Source organism: Neodiprion lecontei, chromosome 6 (assembly GCF_021901455.1).
Source record: "Neodiprion lecontei isolate iyNeoLeco1 chromosome 6, iyNeoLeco1.1, whole genome shotgun sequence".
Classification (NCBI taxonomy): Eukaryota; Metazoa; Arthropoda; class Insecta; order Hymenoptera; family Diprionidae; genus Neodiprion; species Neodiprion lecontei.
The window spans coordinates 28,998,095-29,022,257 of record NC_060265.1 but is presented as its reverse complement, the minus strand read 5'-3'; the positions used below and the strand labels follow the sequence as shown (position 1 = coordinate 29,022,257).

The 24,163-nt window shown below is 44.0% G+C and overlaps 1 non-coding gene across 1 annotated transcript; it reads right to left on the bottom strand.

The window, feature by feature from the left end:
* Nucleotides 1–23,624: 23,624 nt before the first annotated feature.
* On the bottom strand, nucleotides 23,625–23,708 carry Trnal-uaa. Its single transcript has one exon. It is a non-coding gene; the product is annotated as a tRNA-Leu (tRNA).
* Nucleotides 23,709–24,163: the final 455 nt, after the last annotated feature.

Below are 24,163 nucleotides of genomic sequence, written 5' to 3'. Positions count from 1 at the left end.
AGAGCCTCAGCTACCGTTCCTGAGGCCGAACACCCCGTCATTCACGCAATACGGGTAAGCAGTGCCTGATATTTTATGGACTTCGGAAAACGTCGGAAGTCGGCAAGGTAAAAAAGCCTTTTCAACTATCGCGTTGAGAACAAAGCTGTAAGAGTTTCTTTGACCCTGATTCAATGAATGGGTTTGCAAGGGAGTCTAGTAGGTGAAATTCGGCGGTGAAGAAATTGTGCCGTTTCCAAGAGTTCCACATTTCGAGTATCTCAAATTCAAAGCACCAGTCGTTAGTTGTCGGTGCAATTCCAACCGCGATAAGAATTTGGGTTAACTGCGTTGTATGCTCGCGAGAACTGGAATAAGTACAATTTTTAAATTCGTGGATTCTCAAGCTGCATGGGACGCCAGTTTCCGCGATGCACACGTACCTATACGTATAGAAGATGACAGTAATGACGGTGACGCACCGCTGAATTTATTATTCGCTTCTGGAACAGCCGTCGAGACCGCATTGCCCAACTAATAAAGTAGCAAAGTCGAGGAAGTAATGTAAGGCGTACCGCACAGAATCTGAAATCGCGTATTCCAAGAGAGTTTTATTCGGTTCTTTGCTTCTCAGCTTGTCGATCCTTGTCAAGACGCAATGCAACGAGATCAGCATAGAAGATTTTTTACACTCTGAAATTTTTTGTTCAGGGTGAATTGAGAAAACAGGGTCTATTCGGTTCAGCGTTGGTTTATATGCAGCCTTCGACTTGAATGGACGATTTATGGCTCTTCGAGTCGCCCCACGTAACGTTAAACGATTTGCAAGTCGCATTTACATCGCCCGCCACTTTTTAGGTGAGGATACTTACGACGCTGTCAGAGATTCCGATCAAGCGCGTACCATCAATTATCGTCGAGCCGATTCCCTGCCAGGGGGGACGTTCCTTAATCATCCGGAATGACGCAATGACACAGATCTTCCTCGAGAGCAACGAAACGTCGAGGACACCGTGCATTTATGGTCAATTAAAAATCACATGGAAGGTAGCCGGTGGGATGTTTGATGGGACTAATTGGAACTGTATTATAATCGTGATACCGATTCCTCGAATTCTTCGCTCTCCGCTCTTCGCTGAGGAAAAATGAAGACCGAAAAAAAGGGATATTCGACTGACGTGCACGATGATGCTCGCATGCCTAAACTGTAGCGTCGCATTCTTTTACTCTGACCCGTAAATGTGCTTAAATTGAGACGTACCACGTTCTCGTGAGATGAATACCAAGTGGGGAACGGGGTATGCTAATATGTCCTATTCTCTCTATCTCTCTCTCATCTTCGACGGATTGACATCCACGTCGGCTGCCTGAAGTCACGAAGCGTGCTCGACGACGCGAGAACAAGCTCGGAACTTGCCCAGCGCTGGTTGTACATTCGCCGCTCTGCGTTCGGATTCTAGGCACGTAGGTACGTGGAAGAGGGAAAATCTGTTTTATAAGGTACTCGCGTGAAATAAATTTGGCTACCACGGACAGACAGATTCTCTCCACCCGCAGGCACGTAAGTGATTGTCGTTCGACAGCGGTGTTTCTTTCGGGTTAGCCGTTGACTCGAAACCGCCAATTTTCGGAACCTCATCCTCCATTAATCTCAATTAGGAAATTGAGGATTCGGGGGTGAAATTAAGACATCGCCAAACGCGAGGCCGCAGGTAGGGATGAGAAATCTTGGAGAATGAGAGAAAGTGAGAGAGAGAGAGAGAGAGAGAGAGAGAGAGAGAGCTCGAAACTCGAAGACGCAAAAGGCGAGGGATGAGGACTATTGATTTTGCGTGTGGCCCGGCAAGTCCTGAGGACAGATAAATCTTGACGTAGGAATTTCCTGATTGAGGCCCGCCGGGAGTTAATTGGTTGAACGGAATGAAATGCTCCGATTTTGGTAATCGTTCTTTATCTGACCATTATCCGTAATGGCGACCTTTCGAACGTCCGGAAACTCTATACTATATCGATCCTAAACGGTTGCACACCGATCTTGCCCCCTGTTCCCAAGCTGCCCGAATTCAAACAAAGAAAAATCCTCGAGGATAACTCGTGAAACGAACAATTTACTCTCTGTACTCTGCAGCGTCACGCAGGGACTGAAATTGCGGTGCGGAAACGTGAAACAATGCTCGCTTGGCTCAATTTATGCGACTACTTATTCAGCTGTGTAAGTGAAACGGGGATCGGTGTGAAACATTTTCGGGAGGCGAGGTCGTCAAAGGTGCGTGTAAAATAAATGAACGCGTACATCGTGCCCGGCTAATGTAATATCCGCGGTCCAATGTCAAGTCCGGCATGTCCAAACCATGGTTCAGCAGATGAACAGCAGCGACGGCAAGCGCGCGTACGCAAGTATAAGTAATGTCTGTTATTTGCCGGGTATTAGTTTTTGCGCTGGCTTAAGTTCTCGTCGTCGTAAAGCGGGGCACAATTGCCTGTCCCTTATCCCGTAACCCCGTCGTGCCTTTTCGCGGACACCTTGCGTTACAGGCAGCGCCTTTATGTACCAGTTCGCATTAATTTTCACGAACATAATCGATGCATGATGCAGCGAGAGAAGAAAGAAGAAGACGAAATCGTAATTGGCACCGTCAAGGGTTGCGGGCATCGTGATTTGAGGGAGGGACTGTCGAATTATTCTCTTTCGAACCTGGATAATTCGACAGAATTCTTCGCCCGCGGGACGCGAACTCCTGGAGATCTCCCTTGGCTAGAGGGTGGACCGACCCCGAAATTCCAATTTCACATCAAGTACCACTTCGGCTTGAAAGCCGGTCCTTGAATCCTCCCGTAGCGTGTAAGCTCAAGAGGGTCCTCGATCCGCGTCAAGGTGGACGTATTCGATTTAAATTTCGCAATCAGGCTCGGGAGCCGTTTTTGTGTCACAATACCGAATAAGGTCCGTTTATCGAGCGACGTGAATGACGTCGATGATGAAATTACAAAGCAATCGTCGAGCGTGTCGAGCCTGATCAAGGCAGGTCGGTCATAGGAGGCTCCGACATCTCCCGTCGAGTGGATCAGATAAAACGCTTTCCGGAATAACAACCTTTCTACGTGCACATGTGCATTGCAGGCATTGTCAAAGCCGCGCCGCATTGCGTACGTCAGACCGTCGCCGCCGCGCCTTTTAGCCGCACGGACACGAGAGGACCGAGTGTGAATTGATTTGCGGTGGACCGCAGCGTCGCGTGGGCCTTGCGGAGGCGCCACCACGACATTCCTGCGTTTCCGGAATATCCGCCTGGTGCCATCATCCTCCGACCGCAAGCCCGATCTCGCGTATACGCATGCACGTACCTATTAGCACATATGCGCGAGTGCTAACAGATGCGATTAATCATTGATTAGGAAAGTTTCGATGTGTTTACATTCATCTTTTTTTTCGCTTTTTTTCTTTTCTTTTGAAATCTTGGCGACAGTCTATCCCAGAAGCGGTACTTGAGCTGTCTATTTTATGGTACAGTCTATCAGATTGGGAACCAAGCGTAACAAACGTGCACGGAGCTCGCAGATTCGGGCTTAGATAGGAAGAACGGGCTTCAGCGTTTGAGGTGGAAATTAGGAACACCATCGACAGGTGAGACGGATGCATACGATGAATGTCTGATTCTTTTTACTTCTACAGTCCTGCGCAGCACCGTGACGCTAAAAGCTTGGGCGACACGCCGCTACATCAGAGATAAAATAAGAACATCGGTGAAAACTAGAAGCACTGTAACTGGCGTGCTCCAATCTTCTCGGTACCTCCAAACCTGCGATGCACTTAAGCATCCGGTATCAGCTACTGATGTTGATTGAGCAAGTTCGGAATGGAGAAGTAACATGGATGTGGGTTGGTTAATTAGCGGGATAAAAATTTATCTACGACTCGTACAGAATTTCCCTGCGTAGGTATCGTATTCTGTATTCTAAACTCATCAGCTTTTGATTGCTATGCTAAAATTTTTCCATCTTGTCGGTTGGCTTTTCCGCAAACAGGTCGAACGATCTGGGGTAATTACACGAATACACGAATGCGCCTGTAAAGTAGAATAGTGCGGAGGTAGAATCCAGTGGAATTTTGACCCCGCCCGAAGTACGTATCGTAACTTCTGTAGGCTACAAAACGCATGTCTTCTTAGCCTTTGAACCTGAGCAGCAGCTCATGAAAGTTGGTAATTAATTTCGGTGATTACTATCTTCCTCGTAATGAACCGCACGTTTTCTGTGTACCGACCTGCGTACGCACGGCACCTAAGTACCCGAGAGGCTTCTCCTTATCGCGTCAACCCAAATACCTCCGATTCCTTACAGAGGTCGTTTGCTCGAGAGGTTCAGGATTCGGAACAGGCTGTTTTATGACCAACGATCGCCAGTGCTAAACTAATCAGTGACAGCCATCACCGTTCTTCGTATTCTGGCAGATAAAATGGAGGAAAAAAACAAGAAGCGAAACAAGGGAATATCAAAAGAATTGTTCAAATCCACCATCGTATCGAAAACGAGGAAGATCGGAGAGGAGACCCGGTTCGGATCGCGTGGGCGTACGGAGATGCGGCTTGATTACGCTCTCCTCCGCGGAGTCGCGTGGCGCCCCCTCCGCCCCCGAAACCCGGGTCTGCCCCAGCTAGGGCCCCTTGTAACTCCTTCTTTCTCGTGCACATAAAATACAACCTGGAATTTTAATAAGCCCGCCATTGTGCCGGGGACGCGCGGGTTCCCACAGATTTTTGTCGGAGACAACGGCCTCGGCCACGAGGCAATCCAAAGCGATGCAACAATGTCGAGGAAATCGTGCGCGCGCTAAGACGTCGGATAATAATCCCCGGGAGAAACAAGGGCAACCCTTTGGGGGTGGGCTGGGCCCTGTTAATTAAGGGGCTCCCTTCCGAAATTCCGGTTGTCAACTTCGAGGATGGACGTGGCGGGCTGTCGCAACGTGATGAAGAATGGAGAAAAAGAGTACAAATTGTTGATTATACGTTTTTTTTCCCCTTCATCTTTGTTGTAAGGTCAAATGTGAAGAATGGAAAAAAATGACAGACACGTATAGAAGGTACATCTTGAAAAGAGGAACGTATGTACAATTTTTTATCTCGAATCGTAGTTGAGTATCAAGCGCGTGATCGCTGACGAATTCCTTTTACTGAAAATATAAGCAGATTCAGGAAATTCGATAGAGAACGTCGGGAGTGGCGATTTTTCAAAAGACTCTTTAATGCATGCGCGGTGCTTGCGTGCGTGCGTCTAAAAGATGGTTAGGGTAGATAAATTTCGGTAGCGACTTCTAGACGCGTCGAGTCCCATTTGTAGGAGTTACGCTAGGTTGGGTTGATAATTTTTTAAATGCGTATATCTCGTAGGCGTTTTTTTTTTTTTTTTTTCCACTTCTTTTCTTCGGCATCGTGCTTTTCTCCCGTTTCTTTAAATTTTAATTGACCAACGCGAGCCCGGTGTCCTCGGGGACGAAACGAATACATCAGACGGGGTCTTCGGGTTAGATAACGTCAATTAAACCGGCACGCGACGGAGCCGAGCAGTTGCCAAAGTCACTGCGCCGCGCATATATAGCTTAGGCACATACCGCGGGGATCAGAGACGAATTGACGTAATATAGTGGATGGGAGAAATTTATAAATTAATAAAATTATAGCGTGCCGGAGAACACTGTGGGAGAATCCCGGCTAGCGGGGATAAGAATATCCTCGAGACGTCAATTTCGAAGGCGAAGGAGAAGAACCCGCGCTCTGCCTGGAGTACCTACGTAGGTTCTACCTTGTAGAACCCGCGTGTGTACAGCACCGCGTTTAACACACGCGTCCATTAACCGGCGACAAATTAAGAAAATTTTCATCAACATTTCTTAAACTCAGCCAATAAAAATTCCAATTAAAAATCCCTCGTCGGCAGTGCCTGCAGTCTTGGGTATAGGTACACGGTTCTCCTTCTCTCAGAGAGGCCGAACGAGATCTACGCGCGAGATTAGCGCCGGTAGGCGATGCAGAATTTCATCTCGACGCTAGCCGCCGGCTTTGATGTCGAAAGATGAAACGACGATACGGTTACCAAAGTTGTGAGTATTGTGCCGTCTTCATCGAGCCTGTCAAAATATGTACGCATAGCCATCCGCTGGTGCATGAAATAGAGGCAGGTATATCTGCCTGTCTATCGGCTCACCTTGCCGAAGTCGTCGCGTGTCAAGAAACCCGCCGTATATTTCAATTCTCCATCGCCTCGGAATCGATATTCGAAAATTATCCCTCCGGTCGAGCGTGCCTTGAGAGTCAAATATTTACCTAACAAGCGTCGGTACTTCTCCTCATAATTCAGCGTAGAATCTTTGCCGGTGAAGTGAAGACACTCCGGCCGGGTGAAGAAGAGGAATATATTTACACTATTCTAGATCAATCACGCGCTGAAAGCACTCACGAGTATTACGCTTGAAACATGCAGTTGTAGAAAGCTTGTAAAGTAGGCACTATGAAAACCCGATGAATATAGAAGGGAAACGGTACGGCAAACATCGCGGTACAGAGATACCAGTGAAAGTGATAATGATCAGATTGAAAGATGATGATGAGGACGAAAAGCAGCGTATAACTCACAATTAAAATCTCGAATCAAAGGTCAGGCGCAAATGAAATTCCGGGACGAGATGAGGATGAAAAATCGAAAGAAGAGTTCCCGAGCGTAAACACGATGGTAGGGTCGATCGATCGTTAAGATAATATCCACGTCAGGGTAGTGAGGAATATTTACACATCACTTTTCAACCAGTGACTGCAGTCGTGTGAAAAAAATGACTCAGCGATTTATTTCGTTCTCCAATTCTGCCCCCTTCTATCCGCACGAATATCTCTGTCCTGAGAGGAAGACGCCGAATACGAATTTCATCCCGGTGTCTTCCGAGGTTTCATCTTACTTTTTCTAAATGGATTGGTCACGGAGTCCAGCGCGAATCGACTTGTCTACCGAGAGAATAACTGGACCAGAGCGGCGGCGACCCTTCCGAGGCGTGGCAGCTGTATGATGTCACAGACGGTGTGAGGGCGCCTGGCTCCCGCCGAATTCAATGGTCTCTCTATTGTTATTTATTTCACTAGGTGTGACTCCCATTGGTTGGTCAGCGCCCACGACTCGACGCGTAAAATCTGGACCAAGTAGGGCGCCGGATCAGTTGACCAGATTTTCGTCGAGACTTCTCGCCCTTTCCCTCGACTCGTTCTTGCCACTCCGGAGTAGTTCCTGGAAAAGAAGGGGTACGCCCTGCATCTGCGAATTCCCATTTCCGTATTTCGCTGTCGGAAGCCGACGCCTGCGGGAGGAATTGGGAGGCGAATTCAACCGGCCGTAAATTGCAGAGACTCATTTGATAACCGGGTTATGCCCACGGTTAACGATTCCTTGACAAGTGAGAAAATTGGTTCATCACGAATTTGGCGATCAAATTGATTGTCCGATTTTTTTCAATCTTGATTATAACTGAGGCGTTCGATGATTGAAGCGATATCCGTTTGACGAACGTTCGAGGTACGGTAGTCCATCGATCTCTTCGCGCTGTTGCTGCTGCTGCTGCACCCACGTTCCCGAAATTTCTTATTATTTTCCTTTCGACGATAGAGAGCGGGGATTGTAATCCGCGGTATAATTTAACGGGCTGTACGTGATTTATGTAATAAGCTATTGATTAACCCACGGCTGTCCAGATGAAGACATAAACTTGTTATTCTCCTCAGATATGCGTTGTTCTGGAAGGCACGAACCGGCCAACGGAAACGCTACGCCGAGGATCCGTCAAGATAATTTATTAGCATTACTCGGCCAAGTACGAGTGAACGAGTAGCCAACCTCATTGGCAGGTAAAACGCGCGTGCACGAAGTATAAGCCGCGCTCACGTCACTCGCAATCAATGCCGACCGCTTCGTTTATCTTTATTCCCGTTTTTATTGCAGATTAAAATTAACTATCCAAATTTCGCACTACTCGTTTCACGCACAGCTACGGAACGGGCCTTCGTCCTCCCGCCTCGTCTGATCAAGTCTGATGAAATTCACCCGGTGCACGGGATGCCCTTTTCAGTCTACCCGATCATTCTTCCCCGAAATCGCCACTGGCGCGGCGGAAATTTGAAAGCTCTGAAGCCTTCTCTCTCCATCCCGATCGTCGTCGAAACATTGGAGTGAAAACGCGTACCTACCCAGAGCCGAACGTCGATCGTGATTGCTAGATTTATCCTCGTACAAAGAGCAGCGCATAAACCAATCCGGACGGTAACTCCGGACCACCGGCCGAGCCTGTGTGTTCGGACAAGAACAATCCTCCGGCAACGAAATACCGCCGTGATATCGTTGGAACACCGATACGAGCAATATACCACGGGATCCGATACTTGGATCACCTTTGTCACGGCCCTGCTTACGCGCATGTTCGCTTGTCCAAGCGGAGCTAGGATTGGGACGTGGGTCAGAGCCTAGGAGCAGGTCCACCCATAGGAATCCCGAGCCCGAAGGCAGTCGTGGTAAATATCTACTTTATCAATTCCCAGACCAAGCCTCGAATCGTGTCCGGCATTAGAGCTGGTAAGACGTGAATCTCCAACCGGAGAAGAGCTGAGCGACACGGTGGTTGGGGCTCAATTTTCTGCAAGTCGGCCTTGCGGAATGAGATTTGCGAGAGAAGCATTTCACTCTCGGAGGAGCTGGTTTAATGGGGCATCATGGTGCAGAGCTGCGCGGCGGTGGCCCTCACCGATTTCTAATTACTGCCGCTAATGTGATACACTTGGAGTCAGTGTCTCTCCCGCGGTTCCAGCCGCTCCTCAACCGTCAACAAAGGGGAATAATCTCAAACCCGCGACCGTGCCACCGATTGAAGGACCCTGCTCGGAGTCTACGGCCCAAACCGGGCTTTACGACCCTGCGCAGCGCCAGGGCGGTTAACCTCTTGGTCCTGCTACGTTCGACCTGGTATCCGTTCGCTACTGGGAACTTCGTTCATACTGGCCGCGAAAGACGAGGAAAAAATGAACGTTGTAACACCTTCCCAAAGAATCCACCGTCGGACATCACAAACCTTACAGGGTGTTCGAATAATCGCGTGAAACACTCGTTCATCTAGATATCGTTCCGGACCGGAAAAGCGGAACAAACCGCTTCAGGGCTTAGGACAGACAGCCACAATTTGTCATTTGGAACACTGGTGCTCTCGTCGATGTCGAGACAACGCGGTCAAACTTGAAGATTCATTTTTTACACCGAGGAACGAATTGCTCCTCATACTCCGCATCTCTTCCTACTTGGAGGCCGTCACATTGTTATTAATAGGATTGAACCTGCATCGTACAAGAGAGTGACAGGAACCTCGGGGAGCGTGTCTCGTGCGTCTTTTTCTGTCGCCGTAACTGCTGGAAGTGTTGAGATGAAGATGTACGAGTCACCGGACGTTGGAGTAACTCGTTAAGCTCGGACTTGCGATCGGGTGTGTTTTCGCTCGCGCGTACCTGCGAATCTAATTCGGCTTTCATCAGGGGCGCGTAAGGGATGTGGGAAAGGCGTTAGCCGCGCCTTATACCGGGATCAGGAAATTTCACGGCGTCGTTCGAATTTCCCGTCTGGTAGAGTTCCGCCCCTAATATCCTCTCGACATGTAATTCTGACGTCTCGGCATTCTCCCGGGGGATTTTACGGTTGGGGTACGGTAATTAAATATGGCTACGTGGTGTCTCAATCACGCTGTAACAGCTTGGCAGCCTAAAAACCCGCCTTGCTTCGAGGTGCGAACAAAAATATAACACGCGCGTACCTAGTTATAATTTCTCTTGTAATTTTCTCTGGCCAACGCAGCTACGTCGACGATACCATTCCAAGTCTCCAAGTCCGTATCGTTAGTTCACCGAGGTATCCACACCGCGGTTTAAGATTCCGTGAAGTAAGCGCAGTGCAGGGAGTTGGTACACGCCATACGCCTCCGTTTACATCCCACGGCTGTACGCACCGCGGTAATAAAGTAATTGCGGCGAAAAGAATCCCTTTGAAAGCGTCGGCAGCAAGGTTTAATTAAGACATCATCAGCTCGCTCGGTGATTGCGGTTATGGCTTACGGGTTCTTGGTAATCGCGGCAAAGTTTAGCACTAAAATACTCGCCTTACGTGACCCTGCGGCTCGCTAAGAGTTCCTCGCCTAAGCTAATCGAGAGTGCAAAACGATCCACGTTGCGATAGGGAAACGTGATTATTTCGTCTAGGTACTTGAGGAAATTGATAGTACGCGCTACAATCTTGATGGTACGCTACACCGCAGCCCGACACTTGGTGTTGTGTACGTGTAATTTTATAGGGGTGTGCCTGGATTGTGAACAGCACTGTCCGGCTGTATCACTTCAGCGTCACCTTCGTTAAAGTTTCGTCGCTACACTCGGGAATAAGAATAATTTTACGGTGCGGTAGTACCTGGGTTGTGACCAGCGGCGTCAATGTCTGTCGGTGCAACGGTAAAATTGGTGTGGAAAGGACTCGGAAGTCCAACAAGAGGCGTTATAGCGTGTAACATCATCGAACGAACGACGGTGAATGATGGAATTGAATTTCTGGATCGTTGAAGAGGCGTTCGGATGACGCGGGTGGTATTTTTGTGGGTAACGAAACACAGGCTTTGTCTACTCGGGTCCCCCGCGTCCTGCGAGCAGAGGCATATAACGCACTGTACGACGCGATAAAACGAAATTTCGTTAGTAGCTCTTTTGAGGAGCAGCAGCGCAGCGCGCGCTCGGTAGTCGACACCCAAAATTCCCGGCAGTGTCCACCGGGCTGTCGACCGGCACCCAGCTCTATAAATTACCGGGAATGCCGCGTGCGCAGGCCTTATAAGGTGGCCAGTATTTTATTTCCGAGTTCTAAAAGTTAAAACGAAATCGTTCCGGCCGTGGGGAGAAGAAGTGATGGTCGGTAGTTGAACCTCTCGGCTTAAGGCAGCTGGTTGGCCGGGGTACCGTGCCTACATACCTACCTTAAACCTTCCCTGCAATCGGCGTCCATCTGAGCGGGGGACGCGAGCTACGAGTTTCGGTACCGGTATCAAATATACGCGACAAAAGTTCGCCAATTATTTCTTCCAGCTTCGGCCTCGATCTCGAATCCGCGTTGTCCGTAGGTGCGGGTAAATTACGGTCACATACCCGGTCCCCGACTTGACTATCGCTCGGTGGGTTTTACACCCCGGAGCGAGGTGCCCTCTAGGGAAGATCAATTTTCGAGACTTTACAACCTGGCCAGAGGTTCGTCTTTGATTTATCCATCGAGATGAAGCCCCAGCTCCAGGATCGGAGATCCACGTATATGGGTATAATACCTGCCACGGACATAATATATGTTTAATATGTGCATGCATCCACTTTTGTCTTGCGTAACTCTTTCAGCCTGGCTGTGCGTCGAGTTCAGAGAAGATGATTTTTTATCAATCCTCTTCTTTTTTTTTTTAACAAAAGCAGGCGTAGGGGGGCAGGAGTTTTTCCATCTTGAGCCTCGGACCGCGCCGCTGCTTCGAATCGGCAATCGCGTCCGACTGTACCGTGTCCCTTTAAGGGGAGGTTATCGATCTCTCGATCTTGTCTCGGATCTTGGATTATCGGTGTATAGCGCCATGCCGTTACGTTGTACGACCTCCCTTTTCGGCGGGCACAGCGTGATCCAAAAGTCGTCTTCCGCGGTAAAACCACCGGCTTCTGATCCGCGTTCCGCGACGGTAACGCTGATCGCGTACGGACGAATCCAGTGCTAATCCGAAGGACAAGCGTGCAGCGAAACACGTGACTCGATCTGTAGATCCTAGTCATTGGTGACGTTTTTTTGGAAATTTTTCGAGCTGGTTGTTTTCAGAAAGGAAGACCGGGAGTCGTGCATTCCACGAGAGATACGGTAAGAGACGAAATTAATGACACGCCAAAGATTAATCTCGAAACACTTTGGAGTGAATCTGTGTTGGAGCGCAGCCGCGATTGGGCCTCGAATTTACCGATTATTATGGCCGATAATCGAACCGAAAGGCAAACAATCCTATTAGGCATTACGGGATTTTGAATCACCCTGTACCCATTCACAAACTTATGTACGTATTATGATCGTATATTTACACGATAAGCAGGGGCCAGCAGCCTCTCCGAGAGTTTCGGCTCTACCTGCCGCCACGGTTGTTCCGCCCACGCGGACCTATATACAACCGATCAAGAATGTTGCTCGTGTTTGACTTCTTTCTTCGGTTTTTTTCAGTTTCTCGATATCGTTTCCCCTTATTTTTCTCAATTGTTCCTTCTTCCTCGTTTTTTCTTTCGTCATACACACGTGTGTATTCGACATTGTTTTATGGTCAACCGTCTAGTATTACCGTATATTAGCGACGACCTTTCTCCCGTAAAAATATCTTATTTTTATGTCCGTCTCATCCTTCTTCAGATTATCACGATATAACCAGTTTCATCCGATGTACTCAAGACGCCCGGCACCACCGGCCAAGCGCCATGCCTGCGGTAAGACCGAGAGAAGTGGAAGAAAAAACATTGAAAAATACTCGGTGAAATCAACTATGTCACGATCAATTTTTACTATCGAGTCTTAAATTTCTCCGAGCCTATAACGACTGTCCCGGCTTCGAATTTCGTACCGATTAAGTGCTCTTTCCACACGCCGCCGGAAGTTGGGTCATCCCGTTGGTCCTTTCCTCGCGATATTCCCTTTTGGCGAAGGGCTGGATGATCGCAGGATTCACCGCGTGACACGCTCGTCTGTGCGGCGATAAACTGGTCGACTCTCGGTCGAAGCTGCAACGGTAATTACACCATCTTGGATAGGAGCGCAGCGTGGATCATGCCAGGTGTTGATTTATTGCGTGTGAAGATCGGATTGGCTTCGGTAAGCTCGCTCGCGCGTCCTCCAGCCACGAGTCTTTGCCGTCCGTGAGTTTGTCATTCCTGATTTCAACCAGCACGAAGTGAACCCTGAACTCCAGACACTCGGTGCAGTGCCAAGTTCCGCTCGATGCGTGAAACTGTGAATTTCTAACACCTCGAATCGCAATTGACGCCTCGTAGCCGATCGAATTCCTGCTGGTATCGGAGCTGATGAGGTGCGACGAATCTTAAGGTTTCCAATGCGCCTGGAATTCCGGTATCTTTGACAATATCGATTCGAAAAGTGTTTCTTAAAGGTACCAAATTAGACAAGGAAAAGGAGGCTCAACGTCATCCTCGGAAGAGATGTAAATACCAATTATCTGAAAATTACCGAAACTTAAGACCGTGGTATGAGATGGAACGGTGCCGATAAGACGCGTTCGAGTGCAAAACCGATCTCCGATGTCGGACGGTAGTCTTATGCCCTGTCGGAGGACGGCAGGTATGTGACGGTAGTATCGGTATCAGAAATATGACCGTAAATAACGAGAATAAAAATTCCATAAAAATACCGAGATGAGAAAGGTGGTAGCTGGCGGTAGGGCGGGGTAAGATGAGACGGAACGAGCGTGTACATAAGTCGAAAATAGGAGTGTTATGCACGCCACCGTGCAGCCGAGCGAGTACCGAAGCGCTAATTTGGTTTTACGTTTCAGAGTGATTATCTCTCCTCTCTCTCCCCTTGGCGAAACGTTATACGGATTTAAAAGACCCTTTAATTCGAAAGAAACGAGGCAGTTGACCGCGGCTGGCCCAACGGAGGGACGTTGGACGAGGATACGGACGGTCCTGAGACGTGGCCGCGTCGATGAGGCCCAAACGGACCTCACACAGTCGGAGTTTCACTCTTTCGGGTCAGGGAGCCTCTTCTGCCGGCTCTTCTCCCGCGCTTCCGAGGAGTTTCTCGACCGAGACAACGGCCTGCACTCGGCACTACTCGGCTCAACTTACTACCGAGAGAAACCATGTGATTACTGCACGGTCAAATTATACGATTTATCAGCTATATTGAATTAGAGATTGGGAATCATGCCGACCGGGAACACGGAGCTATTCATAATTCGTGGTTCCGGGGACTCGACATCCAGTTGTTAAAATCGATCCTAGCTATTCCTCATCCCGCACTAAGTTACGATTCGAAGATTCTCCGAAGGGAAATCGGTCGACGTTGAGCTACTCTTTAACATTGACGATATTCAAGGGATTTCCAAGCAAGTGCAGCTGCCTCTCGGTTATATCATTTGCCTGCACGTGAACCTTAAAGAAAAAACGTGTTTGTTTGATATTTCTATACATTATTGACATGGGTATACAGCGTAAGTAGGTATACTTCATTCTCCATAAACAGAAAAAGAGAATGCAAATCGTATAAGCGAGTTTGACCTCCTTTCTTAGGACAAAGAAATTTGGATCTTGGCGAATCTCAAATTCAACCTTTGACCTAATGTGATCTAATTTTTCCGGGCATAGAAATTTGCATTGGATATTTACCAAGGTCCGAATTCCTTCGTCCTGAAAATTTAGCTCAAACTGATTTACACTACTTGCATTCTCAACCTCTCATAGCTAAACTCTCCATAACTATTTTGATTTTTCAGCATAACCAAACGGCATAGTTTTTTATACAGAATGAAAATGCGTTCTTGTGGTATGTATTAATATTCCTTTTGGTCACGGTCACTTGTACTATAGGCATGTCAACTATTATAACAATTTGATGTTGGTAGAACAATAAATCGATGTCAAGGTCCTCGCTCGAAAAAATATAATATAGACACTGAATACAATCATCTCATAATTTCAATGAAATCCGAACCGATATGTACCGATGTTACAAGAATTTTTTCTCGCAATACAAACACAACAGCCAAAATTTTTCTTCACTCTATGACGAAAAATCATTCTTTATTGCGTCTTTTGTCATGTCATTCTTGACCAGCAGGTAAATCCTGATGCCCATCGGTGGTTTTTGTCCAAGGTTTAGAAGGCCCCTAGGAGCGTATTATACTTGGTATACCGACTCTGCGTCAGCACAGGTACATACATTCAGATATACATGTATAAATATATATTTAAGTTATAAGCGTGACTCTTATAACTTAAAAGGGTTGCGGAAATAATAATTCCTGAGTCTCAACGACTTGGGTTGATGTAGAAACGATACTAAAACATTATATTAACACCAATCACAAATAATTACATAAATAATAACAAAAATAATTATAACACTTATAGTCACCTAAATCAACAACAATGTCGGTTTTGACGATCGGGATTGTAGGCTTAGTTGACAATGATAAGAATAATTTACAATATAATTTACAATATATTTTACAGAGCATTCACTATGACGCTAGTGGATGTCTCGAGCGCCTGTCAATCACTCCCCTCTCTCCCGAGGCGATGATTCCGCGATGGTCACTCTTGGTTATCCTTTCCGTAACCCGTTCAGCGTGTTTGTTGTTTTTCATAAATAAGTTTGGGTAAACAGGCCACAAACTTACATCCCCCCTTCCCGGAGAGGATTGGTTAGGATCTGGGACGGGTTGTAAATATGGGACCATTTTGCTTTTGTGAAAAATATTTACATCTTTTTTTCTTGTACCGATATCAATTTCATAAATGGATTTAGATATTTTTTTTGTAATTTTGAATGGTCCAGTTCGGACGGGATCTAATTTTTTTCTATTTAATTTATTCCCATTTTGTATATACACTAAGTCATTTACTTTATATTCTATTGCATTTGTGTGAGTGTCGTAGTATAATTTATTCCTGTTATGCGATTTTATGGAATTTTCTAATGCTTTTGCTCTATTGACATCTAAATTTTCTTCTGTGTTTTCATTTAATTCCTTTGGAATTATTGACCTGTCCATTCCCGAGAGCAAATAGTTTGGTGAAAAACCTGTAGAGCTATGTACTGTATTGTTATATTCACTTATGCATTGTTCGGCAATTGTTGTCCATGATTTATTTTGGTTTTCGTAAAGTTTACAGCGAATTCTGTTTACTAATGTTTGGTTTGTACGCTCGTTTTGTCCATTGGAAAACGGACAATCTACCGCTGTGAAAATCAGTGTTATATTTTTTTCTTTCAAATATTTCTTGAATTCTTTGGAATTTATCCCAGGATATTGGTCTGTCAGAACTGTTTGAATTTTACCTCTCTTTTCTATTATTTGGACTAGGTTTATAAAATCTTTTGCTATTTGTGTTTTTGAAGTGGAGATAAATGCATATCGAGTTAATTGATCTACCATTAAGTGCATGTACTTTTTTTGAGATTTATTTCCCGTGAAACCGCCTATTGTATCTAATGAAACTATTTCTAACGGCTTGGACGCAGGACCCAACTGCGACAATGGCGCCTTAAAGTTTCCAAATCTTGTTTTATTTTTGATACAAGTTTCGCATGATCTGCAGATCATTTTAATATGTTTGTGCATATTTTTAAAATAAAATATTGGTGTAATCGTAAGTGTCATCTGTTTAGTTCCAATGTGACCTTGTGACCTATGTAAGTTTTCAAGGGCTGCAATACCATATTCTTCTGTTAACCAGATCTTTTTCCTTTTGTTCAAGGTTTTGTATATAATATCATTTTCTTTACTACAATGTTTGTCCCACTTTAATTCTTTTTGGTTCTGTAAGATGTTTTGCATAGTTATGAAGTTGACGATTTGTATTTTAGAACCTTCATCATTTTTGTTTTCTGATAGAACCGGGTTTCTTGATAAGCAATCAGCCTCTGAATTATTTATGCCGGGATTATATTCGATATCAAATGTAAATTGTGAAATGTAATTTAATATGTGTAAAAGTTCTGTATCTTTGCAATTTTTTATGTTGAAATTACGTAAAGGTTCATGGTCTGTGAATATTTTAAATTTTTGTCCTATTAAGTGATATTGCCAATATAGAATCGCCTCTTTGATTGCTAAACATTCAATAAATATAGCTCTTTTTATTTTTTGAGATTCTGACAACTTTCGCGAAAAATAGAAGACCGGTTTAAGTGTGTTATCTTCTTGAGGTTGTTTTAGTATTGCACCCACGCCTTCTAAACTAGCATCTGTATATATGAAAATTGGTTTAGTGGGGTCGAATATTGCTAGAATTGGTGCTTCACATAAACAACCCTTAACCTTATCAAAACTGTTTTGACATCTAGCGGACCAATCGAACTGCACATTTTTTCGCAAGAGATTGTGCAATGGATCCAAGATAATTGAGGATCTAGGAATATATTTCAGATAAAAATTTACTTTCCCCAGGAATTGTCTAACTTGTTTTTTTGTTTTCGGAATCGGAAAGTTTTTGATCGCTATTAAATTGTCATTAATCGGTTTTACACTATTGTTTGATATTGTGTGTCCTAGATACGTAACTTCTTTTTTTGCAAAACTGCATTTATTCGTATTTAATTTCAAGCCTTGCTCATGTAAAACTTCCAATGTTTGTTTAATATGTTGTACGTGTTCATCGTAATTTTTCGAAAATATCAGAATATCATCGATATAATTAATTGCAAAGGTGTCTAAATTGTTATTTCTAATTATGGTTGAAAGTATTCGTTGGAATATTGCTGGAGCCGATTGTAAGCCAAAAGGAAGACACGCCCATTGCCAGTGACCGTGGTGTGTGACGAAAGCCGTTTTATATTTATCTTTCGCACGTAATGGTATTGACCAGAATGCTGAGTTGATATCTAACTTCGAGAAGTAAACACACCTCCCAACACGAGCAATCAGATCATCAATTCTAGGAAAGGGGTAACCTTCTGGTACAATGAGTTTATTTAGTTCGCGATAATCAATACATAGTCGCGATTTTTTGTCTTCATCTTTCTTGTGTACTAAGGTCACTGGTGAGGCATATGGACTATACGACTCCTCGATCAATCCTAATTCCAATAATTTCTTTATTTGAAATTCTATTTCTAATTTATCGGGAATAGAGCACTTATATGGTTTTCTCGATATGTACTTATTTTCCGTTAATTTTATTCTTGCTTCGAAGTTTCTGACTGTACCTATATCGAACTTTTCCTTGGCGAAGACTGAATCGTATTTATTTAACAAACCATTCAGACTATCTTCGTTATTGTTCGAAGCATAGTTTATTTTAACGCAATCAAAACTTTGGTTCGAACTTATATTTTGAGAAATTTCAAGATTTTCGTTTTGACGCAATCGGAATGATTTTATACAATCCAAGCCAAGCAACAAATCTTCTTCAAATAAATCATTTTTCATTATTAGGAATGGCGCTACTTTTTCTATTTCAAATATCTTTAATTTCAGAAATACCCTTCCATTCGTACTTGCTACGCCGCCCATTGTTCTTATTGTTGAGCCCCCACTCATAGAGATATTCATTTTTAATTTTTTGTAAAATGTATAATTAATCAAGGACACATTGGCTCCTGAATCGTAAAGAGCAACTGCCTTTTCATTACAATTTACGATAACATGTAGTCTTATAAGTGGGAGGCTATCTAGTTTTTTGATTCGGCAGATTTGATAATCGCTGGTCTTGCATTTCTGCAAATTTCCTCTGGATGGAATCTATTTTTATAACCGGCTTTCTCGCAAATACGACATGGATCAAACTTTCGATTTTGCTTATTTACTTCTATACGTGAGCTGTTATTGTTTGATACTGGTTGAAGTTGACTCAGACTAGACATTAAATTTTCTATTGTTTTCAATTCACGTTTATGAAGGTGCGATCGAACAAATTTTGGCAGGGCAATAACGATAAAATTTATTTGTGAACTGACGCCTAATTCTGGATCTGCATCTATTAATAGGTTTCTCTTTTTTAATGCAAAATCTAAATATGGTCCACTTATCCAACGAAAAGAGTAAGCGTATTCGACCTCTGACCACGATTTTTCCCCGAATGTTTCCAGAAAGGAACTTTCCCAAAAGCTCCAAGGTTTCGTCATACCATAAGTTTTAAAAATTGATGTAAACCAGTCTATGGCTGGACCTTCTAAAACTAGTTTCAGAACCTCGGGGAATTGATTTTCTTCCACTTTAAATCTTTCACATTCAAGAACAAATAAAGTGAGCCATGACTTTGCGTTCTGATTTCTGTTTGAAAATTTTTCTAATAAAATGCCCTTCGAAATTAATTGAATCGGGGTTTCACGTGCCGGAACTGTTAAACTGGATGAGTTTGGAGTGGGTTGGGGGGTTTCTATTTCCTCCAGGTAATACTCGTTGAACACTACATTACCCTCCTCATCGAAGTATAACCTTTGCAGATGCGCGTCCAGTGAGACGATAGCTTTTCTCTGCTTCCCTCTTTTATCCAGACTCTTGATAATTCCTTTGACCACTGGTAATTTGGCCAGCTCAGCATGGTTTGAAATCGGTTGATCTTTTTGTTCAAAAGAAAAAATTTGTTCCTGTTCCAATACTTGGATGGATTTAACCTTGATGACGGTCGTCTTGGCATCCCAGGCTTCTGCGGCGAACTGGAATTTTACCTTGACCTTCTCCATTTTGTTGTTGATTTTTAAGTTATAAGCGTGACTCTTATAACTTAAAAGGGTTGCGGAAATAATAATTCCTGAGTCTCAACGACTTGGGTTGATGTAGAAACGATACTAAAACATTATATTAACACCAATCACAAATAATTACATAAATAATAACAAAAATAATTATAACACTTATAGTCACCTAAATCAACAACAATGTCGGTTTTGACGATCGGGATTGTAGGCTTAGTTGACAATGATAAGAATAATTTACAATATAATTTACAATATATTTTACAGAGCATTCACTATGACGCTAGTGGATGTCTCGAGCGCCTGTCAATCACTCCCCTCTCTCCCGAGGCGATGATTCCGCGATGGTCACTCTTGGTTATCCTTTCCGTAACCCGTTCAGCGTGTTTGTTGTTTTTCATAAATAAGTTTGGGTAAACAGGCCACAAACTTACATATATATATAGATATATCCACATTGCCGTATGTACCTGTAGAATAAACGGTGCCTAGGCCTAGGCGCAGGCATAATAAAGAGGCCCGAAGCCAAGCGGCCCCGCAGGACTCGGGGATGCCACCCGCTCGCCTTGGACCACTAATTCCTCGTTGCAGTAGTCAGGCGTATTCCGAGTCCGGAGATCTGAGCGGCAGGCCCGATGCGGCGATCCGGACCTCGGCTCACGTTGTTATAAAGAATAACCTTCTCATTAACGAGCGATTTCACGGCTAATTTACTATAATTACTAATTACTCGGCTGCGAGCTGCGATCTTTACCACGTGCCCGTGCCGCGTACCGCCAGCCTATACGTGTAGATACGTATTATATTATCCCTATTCCTTATTCCCCGTTCCCCATCCCCACTGCTTCGTTATCCCATGCACGGGTATGGTACGGTATAAACGCCCGTGTCGTTTAACGCGTGTTATACGCACGCGTTCACGTACGGAAATTTGTGCGCGCACACGAACCCGAGTGTTTGTATATGTGACACGGGTACACGTGTATGTAAGTATAGAATATTGAGAGAACAAACGTATGGCAGTGGAATGCAATTTGTATTCAAAGAGGTTTCCCTTCACAACTTTGCCTCATATGTACGTCGCCGCGTGCGAGCGTCGCGTCGACCCGTTAATAGCCGGTGGAACGTAGCTACGCACGCGTGCATGCATACGTACATACGTACATGTATATACATATATATATATACATTTAATATTATCATTTTCGACTATGTTCCTTGTGCCTTTTTTTTTTTTTTAATTTTTATATTCATTTTTTCGTTTGTTTTGTTTCGTTCATTCTTTATTTCCTCAAATTTTTCTTCCATTCATTTATTTGTACATTTTCTTTTTTCCTCATTCTCTTTTATGTATCATTTATTTACGATCCATACTAATGACGCGTTATAAACGACTACGATCCTGCGACCGCGTATGTATGCGTGTAACTACTATACCGCATGTACTCATGGGCGCGTATATATATTTATGAAATGGGGGTTTGGGTTTCGTTGGAAATCGCCCACCCACGCCTAGTTAGCACCTCGCTGGATTGGGGAGACTCGAGGGAAATAGGCGGACAAATTTAAGACAAAAATAACACGAAAATACCTACAGAGATTTAAAACTCGTAACGAATACTTGCGGAATAGTGGGAAAATATAAAATTCAAAGATCCTTTATTCACCAAGCCGTTGCTTCAAATTGCATCAAATACAAATTTAATATTTCAATCACGAAACTCCGGTCAGGGAATTTCTTTTATAAAAATTCGACAAAGGAACGAATTGATTCGTGTCTCAATCACTTTGAGGATACGTATGAAAAATATTTTTTTCACAAACAGATTTAATACAAAATTGTTCGATCTATTTCACTAAATATATGGCTACCCGACTGGCAGGTGATTTGAACAGTTTCAATAAGATCGGGACAAGAGAATCTTACAGGTAAATTCAATTCTAAGTTTTACTCTTATACAAAATTCATTGCTCAGGTGTATGAAATAAGATTTGTTATTCACATAACTAGATATATAGATAGATGCAGTAATTTGAATTATGTCTACGTATTAATATTTGTGGTCACTTTCAAATAAAGCGATTACAGATTTTTTAATGCTGAATTTCAGTCAACTGACTAAGCAAACCAGATTTTCTTGGATTCAAAGTAGACGATAAAGTTTAATCGAGTCAACTAAATTTCGTGTTTGTAGGGAAAATAAATAACAATTCAATGTCTACTTATTATTTAACCGATAACATTAAGTTTTTAAACATGCGGAAGGCAACACGGTGTAAGGCCAGGTAAATGAACAGACAGCGCCATCTATAACAGAGAGAAGGAACTTCAGTTCGCGTAACGCATCTTGTGCAGGTTACGTGGAAATAAGCTTCTTCTGTGTCACGTGGTGGCTGTTGACAATATGGGTATCTTTTTTACCGGCGCACTGGGAATCTGCGTTATAGATGGTTCAGTTACCTTCAATGGCTTAAGCCCGTACCTTCATAATGGCGGGTAGGTTCAATCTACGAATTCAATCGTAAAACAAAGTTTCACGGTAAGTAAGTTGTGATGAACTTACCAAGCAGAAATTTCAGTGGAACGGTACAACGAGTAATCATAAGCGTTTATTTGTTTCCCACAAATTGATTTGGAAATGAAAATGATTTTCAAGTGTAGCTCTGAAGTTGCTAGTGGAGCGTGTTCTAAATAATACACAACTTACTTACGAGCTGGCCAAGCTAAAATAGCGGTGACCTAATCCGATCTCGTGCAGTAATCTGCACGCGGTTGCAGCAGCCGCGGGAGAAATTCGCGAACCTCACTTCACCGCACTGCACTGGAGTTTTGAAAAAATTTGATCGATTTTCTGGCACTAATCGCGTTATCACATTATCACAACGGAGATTTTCACGCACGGCTTCCGGTTTCCGGTTCCAGCGAACATCGTTATAAACGACTGCTGCATAAGCGACTCGAAGTTGGCACCGAGAAACCCGAATTGCGACTGACTTGCATTTCGACTGGACGTTTAACTCCGGCTGAGCAAACGTGCGATTCTTGGTTGCGAATTATGGCTTGCAAAAATTTTTGTGGGACAGGAGCAGAGACTAGCGGTTTCTAGCCTCCGAGAATAACGAAGCTAATTGTTAACGGTCCAAAGGATTACCGGAGTTCCCGGAAGTGCGATGTACTCTGGGACGAGTTTTCCTCCTCTCTGAGACCGGGGGTCTCATTTCTTTCCGAGAAATTTTTGCAAGCTCCCGGCGAAGTTCTAAGTCGCACTGTATACTTCTGCCTCGTCGATATCGGTATCAGCTTCGCTATCGCAAATCTACGGTTGAGTCAACCGTATTAATATCAATACTGTCATTGCCAAAAAATTACGGGTATACTCACACGTAGATGTTTTCCCCCCACCACTCAGGTCCATATTGACGATGACGTACATTCGTTAAATACTCCGGTAAGTGCTCAGATTTTATATCAGAGCTACCGTTTAGCTATGATATTCGGAAACGTTGCAAGTAGATTAGATTTTCAAGATAATTGAATTGTGAGAATTTCAAACCTCGATTGCAAACGGCGAAGATTTTCTTCTTGGAATTTGGGATAAAGATTCGCTTGTGGTCCAACGAAAGTTGTATAATTTTTGATTCTGTCTTTGTTGCCAAATTGCAAGTTATCCTCCGAAACGCGGTGAAAACATTTAAATCCTCGATTGCCGCAAACCCAATGTTATCCAAATATTCATATCATCGTGATTGACACGCGAAAGAGATGCTGAATGTTGCACGAAAAAAAATCTGCATCGTCATGGAAGTGGTCACTTACCTGTATAAATTAAATATTCCGACGAAAAGTTTAGAGATGTCAAAGACTGTTTAAACGGCTTAACGAGATGCGCATTTTCGGTGACAGTATGTCGATAAGCAATCGATGCCAACGTAATGGTTTCATATGGTAGTATCGATTGATTCTAGATTGCAAGACTCAAAGCTTCAGTCATCATAAATCGCCGGAGTACTTCGCAATCAGGCTTTTCTTATCTCCGATATCATGATTGCACGTATCTTAATAGAGAAGTCGGTGACGTTTGAACAGAATTGGGAGATAATTGGTTTCGAAAAAAATGTGTTTACGATGGTTGTCAGAAAAAAAACTCTGCTAGGTGTGGGGTTCGAACCCACGCTCCCAGACGGGAACCAGAACTTAAGTCTGGCGCCTTAGACCGCTCGGCCAACCTAGCTGCGTGGATTCAGGGAAATCGATGTAGTACACATACTCAAGCGCCGCTCTCATCTCATTCCGCAGTCATTGTCAAGACTGGTAAGTGTATGTTTAGCTCCAAGTTCGATGTCTTTGTTTGGAATGGTTTATTATACCACCGCAAACGTCACAGATAACCGGTGCCGACTATTGACGCAATTGCAAATTCGGAAACAACGCGTTTATTTTTATTGATTACGCCGCGTGCGTTTACAACCGATACGAACCGACTGATATCGTTAACGATAATGAATGCTAGCTTTTTAATCATACCGTCAAAAGTGCCGATTTACGATTATTGGTTATCAAATTTGTAAACTTTCATAATTTCTTGTTTATATTACTGAATGTACATCGTGTTGCTCTTTATACATATAATCCAGTTCAAAATCAACTTTCAGAGCTAATTACTAATTAGGTATTGGAATACGAATC